This window comes from Gavialis gangeticus, unplaced genomic scaffold (genome assembly GCF_001723915.1).
Source record: "Gavialis gangeticus isolate Ggan-Ray unplaced genomic scaffold, GavGan_comp1, whole genome shotgun sequence".
Classification (NCBI taxonomy): domain Eukaryota; kingdom Metazoa; phylum Chordata; order Crocodylia; family Gavialidae; genus Gavialis; species Gavialis gangeticus.
The window spans coordinates 64063418-64074293 of record NW_017728992.1 but is presented as its reverse complement, the minus strand read 5'-3'; the positions used below and the strand labels follow the sequence as shown (position 1 = coordinate 64074293).

Below are 10876 nucleotides of genomic sequence, written 5' to 3'. Positions count from 1 at the left end.
AACCAGTTTATAACAGGCCACAAGATCCCCCCTCAGCCTTCTCTTTTGAAGGCTGAACAGGTTCAGGTCCCGCAACCTTTCCTCATAGGACCTACCCTGCTGTCCCTTGATCATACAAGTGGCCCTCCTCTGGACCCTCTCAATGATGTCCACATCCCTCTTCAAGTGCGGCGCCCAAAACTGGACGCAGTACTCCAGCTGCGGCCTGACCAGTGCCGCGTAGAGGGGGAGGATCACCTCCTTGGACCTGCTCGAGATGCATCTGTGGATGCACGACAAGGTGCAGTTGGCCTTCCTAGCCGCCTCCCTACATTGCCGACTCATGTTCATCTACCTTTGTGACTAGTAAGTTTCTGCTCATGGAATGAAGCAAAAAGTCTGAACCTTTCTTTATCCCTCTATCAAATGGAGATAACCTCCACCTAATTCAGCAGTTGTTGTAGGCCTAGTAGCTGTAAAACACCTTGAATCCCTGCATCAGATAAAAAGTGTCTGTGTATTCAGAAATCTCAGTTAGTCATGTACAGGTGCTGTGGTATTTTCATTGTGCACCTTTTGACATTTAAAGCATGTAGTCAGACACTGTCTTCTTCAGACTGGGATACGGTAACAACTTCTTCAACTTCTGCACTGTAATTATTGGTGTCATGTCAACAGACTCAGATAACCTTATTTTTTCACTTGAAAACAAATGATGAATCTATGAATTAGACAGTTATCTTTATCCAGCATCCAGTCTCTCACTCCAGCTCACCTCCTCTAATAGTCTTCCAGTGTTTCAGCTAATTCAGAAACCTAAGCACAGAAAGAGCAGGCAGTGTAAGTAGACAAATTAGATAGACCAGACAGGTAGGTAGCATGTGATCTCAAAACCACAATTTCTTTTTTTTAACCCTCTCTTTCCCACTCAGATTAACACAAATGAAAGCTCTAAGCAGAGAGAATATCTAAAACATGTGAAGAGAAACACTTAGTGGCATCTTTGTTCTTAGTTCTCAATTTATTTTTAATGGCAAATGTTACATTAGTACCTTTGATCTCAAAAAATGGAAAGAAGCTGGGTAACAGTGGGTGCAGAGATATTCGTAAATAGTGCCCTAACAACACTTTTTGTAGGTCAGTTAGAAAATTCATCTGCATTTAAAGAAACAATAAGAAGAAAAATTCTGATCCTTGAGTGAGTTAACAGGAGTTAAAATAAAAACCACAAATTAACTTGTTTTTGTGAAAGAAAATTCTTTGCAACTAATCAGCACTGCCTCCAAACTAATTACCAGCCTCTGCTTCTTCAGTTTCCTTTATGCCTCTTCTTACACATATTTATATCACTTGGTAAGAACATATCCCTGTAAAGCACCTTAGTGCTGATCTCTCTGTGGAGGACAGAAACATTTGCTTTCCATCATTTTACTGTGACTACTTCACAATACTGACCTACATCTCTTCTCTTTCCCATAGTGATAGCAGATTATCCTTTTAGTCTTCAAATCAGAGGAAGAGAAAAGCATCATCATGTCCAACCTCTGGTTCCCTCTTGATAGTCACATTTTGACTCAACAACTTGCAGGAACAAGAAAAACAGAAAAATCAGCACTGACAAGAAATCTGAGACTTCCCAGCCATAATGCTTGGGAAGGAAATGAGTTCTACCCTTTTGGGAAAGGGAAATTGCTTTGGAAGTCTAGACTGACCCCTTCCTTTCCTGACTCCCTCCTCCCTTAAGCCTACCCATTATTTTTAAGACCAAAAGCCATAGGAAGGGAGAGGATACAAAGGAATCACTGGGCAGTTTCCAATGCTGTGTGTAAGCAAAACAAAATTATAAGCAGATATAAGCTATTTTGACAGTTCAAAAATTGGTGCCAGTTCAATTATGGGAAGGGGATAAGAGGCATGGAAAGAGAGAGAGTTAAAGGACTAGGAAAGGAAAATGGACAAGGATACTGGCAGCATCTGGGATAATCAAACTGAAAAACAGGGTTAGGGGAAAAGACCAGATAAGGTTGCAGCCAGGCAGTCTGGCTATAGCATCAACCTGGGTTTGCCTTTCTATCATTAGAACTATTTGCCAGCAGCAAATCTCTAGGACTGTGCTGGTGAGAGGGAGAGAATTGAAAAAATGTTACTGGCAAATTCATTATAACTAGAGGGAACATTACTGACGACCACCCAAAAGGTAAAGATGTGGTAAGGACAAAAAGAAAGACATGATGACACCAAGCAGCTGTGAGATAGAAGCTGAACAGCAGGGAAACTTGAGACAATCAATCAAATGAACACAGATGCATTTTAAAAGAAGCCCAGAGGGGCCAGAGAAGTTGAGATGCAGAAGAGACAGAGGTCACCAAAAGAAAAATGACCAAAGCAGCTTGTGTATACCAGGGAAGCCCAGAAAAATTGAAACGATGGCCTAAACATCAAAGCTGGAACCAAAGATGCACGAGGAAAGTTAGGAGGATAGTCCAGTGCAAGGAACAATCCTGGAGCAACAGAGAAAGGATAAAAGAGTGAGGGCAGAACTCTCCTGGGAATTATGAGAGTAATCTAGAGCAGCCCAGGAGAGGGCAAAGGGAATTCAGGCAGCAGATAGAGAAATGAAGGATGCTGTGTGTATGAAACAAAGTGTGAGTGTGTGTGGGAGAGAGCACACACTTAAAATGACTGGGCCTTGTCTGTGTATTATAGCTGACATATTTATGTGCAAAAACTTCTTTATATGAAAACTTTATGTGCACGGTACAGTGCACAAACTACACTGTACTGTACACATTTTATGTATTCTCTTTTTCTGTCTAGGGCAAAGGATTCTATTTTTGATGGTTGAAAAGGCCTGCACAGTTTGATTCATTTGTGACAAACTTGATCATTTTCCCCATTTAATACTCTGAGCTGTCTTTGTGGAAATAGAGACATTGCACCTGGCACTTTAATTTTTTCCCCTTGTGAAAAAACAAATCCAAGCTAATACCTAGAGAGCAGTAGTTCTGAGAGATCAAAACTTTCCATTAGGTAAGAGCAGAGGTCAAGTAGGACTCTAAGTCTAGTCAGGACCTTTCTAACTGAGAACAAACTAATACACATGATGGGTCTCTCACCATCATGTCCATCCCTGACTTAAAAAAAAAATTACCAGTTTTAAGACACCTTTACCCCCTTCTTTCCGCAGATAACGCATGTCCTACTTTAGTTTTTGTGATAGTGTAGCAGCACATCATTAAAGAGCTCTTAGTGAAGATGGCTGTTAATTCCAGCTGCTGAAATATTTTTCTTATCTTGGGGGTTGAACTGGGTAATAACCCAACCACCTCAGTTATATTAAGATCAGTTCCCACAAGTTTCAATAAAAGAAATGATTTTTTTCCCCCTGGACTGAGTGCCCAAAATGATGTTTCCCTCTGCAAGCAAATTTCTCTGGCTTAGGAAAAGTATGGAAGATAGTCTCTCTGAATCATTCTCCCTGAATCAAAACATCATGTAAAACAGGAGCTGGAAAGATACAGCCCATGGGCCAGACCTGGCCTGCCAGGCCATTCTATCCAGCTCACAGAATCCCTAAGAAATTTAGAAAATATTTATCTGCTCCCAAATGCCTGTCAAATACTACAGGAGCCAGGGGCGGTAAGACCCAGGGGGAGCCATCAGCAGGAGACAGGAGGCAGGAGGCCAGCCCCACCCCACCCCACCCCACACCCAGCCATTTCCCTGCCTTCTTGCCCCCTCACTGCTCCAGCACCATGTGGCTCCCGGCTGCATCGCCAGACCAGGAGCATGGGGATGCGCTGGTACCCTGGTGTATGTGCATGTGAAAAAGTATAGGGAAGGACTGTGTGTGTGTGTGTGTGTGTGTGTGTGTGTGTGTGTGTTCATAGGGCGAGTCCCACACATACACCGCACCATACACATACACCCCTCCCTTGCACAGCCATACCCAGACCCCCATATCCACACCCCTCCAGACACTCCAGCCACCCTCCCCCCACACAGTCTCCCACAAACCCCATACCCAAGCCCCACATATTCACACTTACCCGCATGCTCCGTCACCCCACACCCCCACACCTACCCACCCCCACAGACACACTCTTCCCCACACCCAACATACCCACACACACACAGCCCCTCACAAACCTAAACCTACCCCGCCACTATATAAAAGAGTAAGACTGCATTTAAGCTATTATATACAATCACCTCTATGTACACTACACAAACACATGTAAACCAGGACAAAAATATTTTTTGAAAACAAATTAATGAATGTTGTAGATGTTCACTGTTTAGAATATAATTTGATATTTTTCTGGTTCTGAGGTGGCAAAACCCCTTGCTGAAAGGAGTATTTCCAGGGGCAAAGGAAGGGACTTCTGGTGGCAAAGGTCAGGGATTAGGGGGCGGGACTTCCAGCCCCAAGATAGTGACCAGCAGGCGGGACACCTGTCAAGGGATGGAGCTACCCATGCAGCCTGTGGCAGCTTGCCAAAACTTGGTAAGCAGCCATCTGCCCAAAATAATTGCCCGCCCTGATGTAAATCATGTAGGCTAGGGACAGACATTACACACAAACCGGTTTAAGTGATCAGAAACTGGTTTAAAACTAAAAGAACAGCTGTTCAGTGCATATAAACCAGTTTGAAAATGGCTGAAACCAGTAAGATAAACCTGGTTGAATGTAGTATCAGACTTAACTGATTTGGCTCAAACCGGTTTGTGCAATGACTGTCCAAGACCCCTTGCTGGTTTAAATTAAATCAGACTCCCCCAGCATCCCAACATGCTCTCTGGGCTGGGCGGGGCTCTCAGCTTCACAGCAGGGCTGGCCCCTCCCCTCTGCTCTGTGGCTGCAGCTCCAGTCGTCTCTGCAGGCATCTGCCTGGCTTCTGCTCCCCCCCTTCCTCTCCCCTCCCCACTCTCTGCTAGGCAGGCATTCCCCTGGCCCTCACAGACACCTCAGCATTAGCTGGCAGACCACATGCTGGCTACCTCTGAGCTGTGGCACATGGGACAAAGGCAGAATCAACAGATAGCTGGTGATGTCCCTCTGTTGTTTTCTTAAAGGGCTGATAAGCACTGAATTAGGGGTGGTAAACATTCCCTGCTGGGCTGCTCTAGGAGGTAGGGGGGGAACCCCTCCCTAATCATAGCACCTTGGTGGGGCCTGGCCACACCCCACCCCCCAGCTCAGCTCTGTAGAAGGGAAGAGAAGGGAGGGACGGCTGCTCTAGTGCCCCGCAGCTTCTAGCCTGAGCCACTGCAGGTATGTGCCTGCATTACTGGGATGTCTGTCTGGTTATAAACTGTTGTAGCCTAGCCAGGTTAGACTAACCTGCAAAGACTGAATCAATTCAGGCTCAGGCTTTTTGAATGTCTCTCCCTAGTGATACTGTTTGACATATTGGAACTTGTTGATGTAGTGGCCTAGGACCCTCCCTTTCTAAATCATAGTCAGGCTTGGGAAGCCAGCTCTGTTTTGTAAACAAGGTTAGCAAATTGCTGTTAAGCTATTCAGTTCCAGTAATCAGCATCAGGTTAATGACAGCCACTCATTCACTTTCTCATTGCCAGACCAGAAATAGCTGTTCAGCTAAATACTTCCCAAGAAATGTTTAACGCATCAAAAGTAAATGCAATTAGGTCACAGATAAGTTGTTCCTGTATCTGCAAACCCTATCCTTGCATATACAAGTGATTTAAAACAGCTTTAACATTCAGAGACACATTGAGATGCTTTACAGGACTTTTGGAATACATTTTCAAAGCACATAAGGCTCATGCTAACTAACTTTTTTGCAAGTCACAAGCAAAATAATGAATTTTGGTTTTTAATAATGAATTCTGTTTATTATCTGCTACCTGTCAATTACAGCCTTGTATTGTTTACAGTATACCAATGATTTACTGCAGGAAAACTACCAATTTCCCGAATGATCATGGAGAATTCTGCTACATTCCATATAATGTAATTGTGTGGGCTAACAAATCAAAACATGTAAAAGTATCTTTCCTGCTCATCTTAACAAGCACAATGTTTTATGCAACTAGAAACTATTTGATGCTGGATCAAATGGTCCTATATGCTTTCTAGGCTTGCTAAATCATTTAAACATGTAAAGCAGACTACTGTAATGCATAATAACTAATTAAGCATTTTGGAAACTCCAACCGGCAGACACAATAGTGACACACCGTACTTACAGAGCAGAGCATGGAAAAGATGTGGTGTGCTGCTTCCAAGTGCCTGGCATTTGTAGGCTGCCAATCACTGTGTTAATCTAATGCTGCTGCTGAGACCGATGATGTTACCGTTGCCCTTAATGATGTTTGATAGCAGAATGAAGACATTACCTATAAAAAATTAAAACACGATCATTTAACACCCCTAAAATCATACCTTCTGCTCCACTGGAGTCTGTGCCCTACTTCAAGTCTCAAACAGCAGACAATGGCAGTAAATGCCTCAATTTCATCTAAAGCAGCATCAGGTGGCACTTTTCTAACTGATTAGAAGGCCACTTATCCCAAGGGGAGAAGTTAACAGACAGAAAATGACTGTTTTATAACTGGAAATATGGTTTATCTGAAGGAACCTCCTGGAGCAAGAGCTTTAACTACAGGGAACAGAGAGCAATTTTTCTGCCCTGTGGTCACCCAGCATGGCACAGTAGAAGGTACTGAAGATGAGTCACCTCTACATGTGATGGAGCTAAGACTGAAGGGGTACTGGATGCAGAGCATAATAAATAAAAAGACTGTGTGCACTCCTAACAGATCCCGATGACATCATATACCGTGGGAACAGAACTTGATTCCTTTCTAATCAGAAATGCAATACATTTCCTAAGATTAGGCTATTGCACAGTATTCTACTGAAAAAACATTGCATGTGCTTCAAATTGTTTTTATTTTTAGCCTTTATCTATTTATAGAAGATATCCCATTCCAAAAGCAGAAAACAGATGGGGTGGCATATTAGTAATACTGATATACGTCATTGCTGCTACATGCATGGGAATTATCATTAGTAATTATTTAAAGATGCAAATGGTTTTCACAAACAGCTAATGTTTTTCCCCTCATTCTATTTGCTTGCTTATTCAGGGACCAAAAATAGGTATGCACCACTGCCTGGTGCAAACACTCTGTATGTAACACTTGAAACTCAATTCCCTCCTACTAACATGCACAGTTAATAAACACTCAGACAATATCTTTAATTTACACATTGGCTTAAAAAAGGTGCTATTTATGTTTTACATATAAGCATAGATTGTGCCTTTACAGATGATAAGTATTTACAGCCTCATTACATACAGCTCAATTTCACAAGCTAACAGCAAGATACTTTAAAGATAGGCCCTTGCCAGCAGTCTTGATCTAGGTACAACCTTTGGGAAAGCTCAGTCTGTGGTTAGTTTGGTAATTGGGAAAATCCAGATCTGAGTCAAAATTTCAGGTGCTTTCTGATCCAGATGTCTCTAAAAGCAGTTCTCGAGGAGCCCTGCCTGGATTTGTAATGGGCTGCTAAGAACCACAATGCTTCTTGAGTTTGGGGTTCCTGGAGCTGCATTCCTTCTTTTGGTCCATGGCTCTGCTGTAGTTGGTCATATAAGAGCACCCAGGCTGGCTGCTACAGTATCAGAAGTTTGAAGGCCCAGAGACCCTCCATTCTTGGAGCGAAGTCCCCAGCTCTGCAGCAAGCCAACTAAAACGGCTGGAAACTCCACCGCTTCCCAGGTTGTCTGCCATGGAACAGGGCCTTGACGTCCAGATTTGTGGCTCCAGGACCACCTTGCCCCTTGGACTGGTCTGAACCAGGGACTCCAGAGCTTCCAAAATCACAAGGCACCTACAAAAAAGGCCTAGGCTTTCTAGCCTGAGGCAGTCTGTATGAGGGTGCTACTATAAAGCAGCAGACCTTGGGAGTCCCAGCAGCATCTGTCACAGTGATGACAGGGATTCTGGTTTTCTCTGATAAAAAAATCCCAATTTTTTACATAAAAATATAACCCAAAATCCACATTTTTCCATGATTAAAATGAAATGTGTATATATACACACACATACATGCAGAGAGAGAGGTATTTCATTTTAATCATGGAAAACTATGGATTTGGGGGTTTTTTACATCAAAAAATTTGGGATTTTTTTTTAATCAGAGAAAACCAGGATCCCTGGTGATGAACCAGATAATGTCAGTTGCACTTAGCAGCTGTGAGTCCTGGGGAACATACTGTGTTTCAGAAACACCACAGTTCTGTGTTTTCAAAACCAGTTTTGTTTTTTGGTATTTTAAAATAATTTTACATTCACAAGAATGTAAAAACAGTATTTGTTTCTGTCTGATTTGAATGAAAACCAAACAATTGCAGGAAAACTGCATAAGTTGTTGAATAAAAATAATAACATTAACATCTTGGCTTTTGGTTCTTTTAAATATCCAGCTGTGCATTTATAATGAGACTAGATTGAGCAAACTACAATCTTATACAGTTTATAAGGCATATGTTATGGTAAAAAGTTGTTTTATAAGCACTGCTTTTTCTTGTACATTGTCCCTTTCCTAATTACTTCCTAAGCAAATATTTCACTGTTTAGATGCAGTGGCGGTCAGCAGAAAACCCCTACATCTATATAAAATACTAAAAGTTCTTTGACTAGCTTAATATTAATGATAATCTGGGACTGGACAGTTTAGGAGACTATACCGAATGTTCAACAATTATATGATTTTTTGTTGTTCATTTTAAATCACAGGTTACACTCAGCTTGGAAAGTTCCAGATGTCTGTATGTTAAGATAACTGAGATCCCTGATTCAGCAAAGTATTTACCTGCTAATCTTCAAGTACGTGAACCTATATTTCAATTAAATTAATCACTTAAGCAAGTGCTTAACTTTAAAAGATTTTAAGAAGATAAGTAAAAGCACTAAACAAGTAGATAAAAAGGTAAGGACAAAAAGCATCACTTTTTTCAGAGTAAAATTGATAGTCGACTGCAAGGAACATCCGTCCCACATCTAGATTCATGAAAGGCCATGCCTACTGGCAGATAGCTTTTAAACATACAACAAAAAGCTGCTATTTTGTGGTATACCATATTATTCATATTTTATTACATTATTCATTGGGAAAAAATCCTACTGTACAAGTTGCTGCTTGTTCTGAAAGTACTGGTTTATATAGGTACCTGGCTATTAATCGAAATAGATTAAAAAAGAAAGGTGGTTTTTTTTCCCCAAGTCATCTATAAACTAATACAAAAATGATTTACTTAAGTGATAAGGCTTATGATGGAAGAATGTATAAGGTAATAAAATGTCTTTTATAACTGGTTAAGCACTGAAGCAAAGCTGAGGCATTTACCAACTGTAAATGTGGTCTCTAGTAAGAATATTCCAGCGCTATGAATATTCTCACAATAAAACAAGAAAAATACAGACAGCCTGATTGTTTATTTATTGGTCTTTCATCTTTTGGAGTTGATTGGATTTGAAATCATCATTTTCCTATGGCTTTGTTACTACTTATATGGAGGATGTGTGGCTTCAATAAGTAACTGAGCAAGTTTAAAAAGGCAGATTCATTGGAGGTCAAGTGGGTGAAAATTTGATCAAAGCAGTGTCCGGAGTGGAAAAGGAGGGATGTGAATGGAGACCAAAATTTCCAAGACAGGCACCTAAGTATCTCCAGCAACGTATGTCTTTTGAAAAACTAAAAGATCAAATTCAAACAGGGTGCAAGCATGTGCAAATTGTTTGACTTCAAAGAAACTGTACTGTCTTACACCAGATCTAAATTCAGTCCTAAATATGTCACTACCCATTTTGTGCACATAAATGTTATACTGTAGGCAACAATTTAGGAGTCTGTTTAGAAAATACTGGCTCATAGTGATGATAAATAAAGATTTCAGTGTTGTATGTGAAAATAAAGTTGGATTTTTCTAGTCCATGACTGAGCACAATTCTTTTGTTATAGAGTGCTGGATTATCACCCTTTAGAAAAGTATGTAGAAATATTTCAAGGCTCCTGAGTTATTTCACTCTACTGCCAACTTAAAAATCAGTCTTCTATAAACACCCAAAATGAAAACTTCACCATTAAAGCTTTATCAATTTTTTGAAAAACAAAAAGAGGTTTAATTGTTATCATCATCATCATATCTTTCTCTATTTCACCCATCACTTTACTTATACTGTAAGTTTCTCCAGACCAGGATCATGTCACATCATGGATATGAACAATTCCTATTAAACTAGGGACCTAGTTTCAGTTGGGCCCTGTAGGTACCACTGTCTTGCAAGTCATACCAACCTCCTTTAGGGCCAGGTACAAACATTATACTTTTACCAGTGTAAGTGATTGGAAACCAGTCTATACCAATGCACAGAACAGAAGTTTGGCATGCATAGATGGGTTTCAAAATTGTAGAACCCGGTCTAAGATCTGCCCTCCTCCCACAAAGGATGAATGTGTGTTCTGTTCACTACCAATCTAAACTACATTGCTTACAGAAAACCACATGACTAGGGACCTACCAAATTCATGGTGGGGTGAATGGCAGCTCCTTTAATCTTAAGATTCCCTGTGCACTCCCTCCCCCCTCCTCCCCCATGATTGGCAAAGGGGTCCCGCCACTCACCGCTTGCTCCTGATCGTCAGGGAGGCATAAACCACAGTTTAAATATGGTACCATTTTTGCCGCTCATTGCAGATTGGTCAAGGGGCCCTCACAGCCACACTGTCTTGTTGCTGACTGGCCAGGAGGCAAAAACACCACCAAATTTTAAACCATGGTTTTCACCTTCTCTCTGATCAGAAGTGAGCAGTGGGCCAGGTGGGGCAGAGGGAAACATGGGGGAATCTGCAAAATAAAAG

At 41.4% G+C, this 10876-nt stretch overlaps 1 protein-coding gene across 2 annotated transcripts in view; it reads right to left on the bottom strand.

Moving 5' to 3' along the window:
- The window catches only part of LOC109302013, a 506981-nt gene that overhangs the window by 123853 nt on the left and 372252 nt on the right, over positions 1-10876 (bottom strand). For both annotated transcript variants that reach the window (XR_002098709.1, XR_002098708.1), the window contains exon 8: positions 6193-6342. The gene's annotated coding sequence lies outside the window, so the exon portion shown is untranslated. The remainder of the gene's footprint in view (positions 1-6192; positions 6343-10876) is intronic.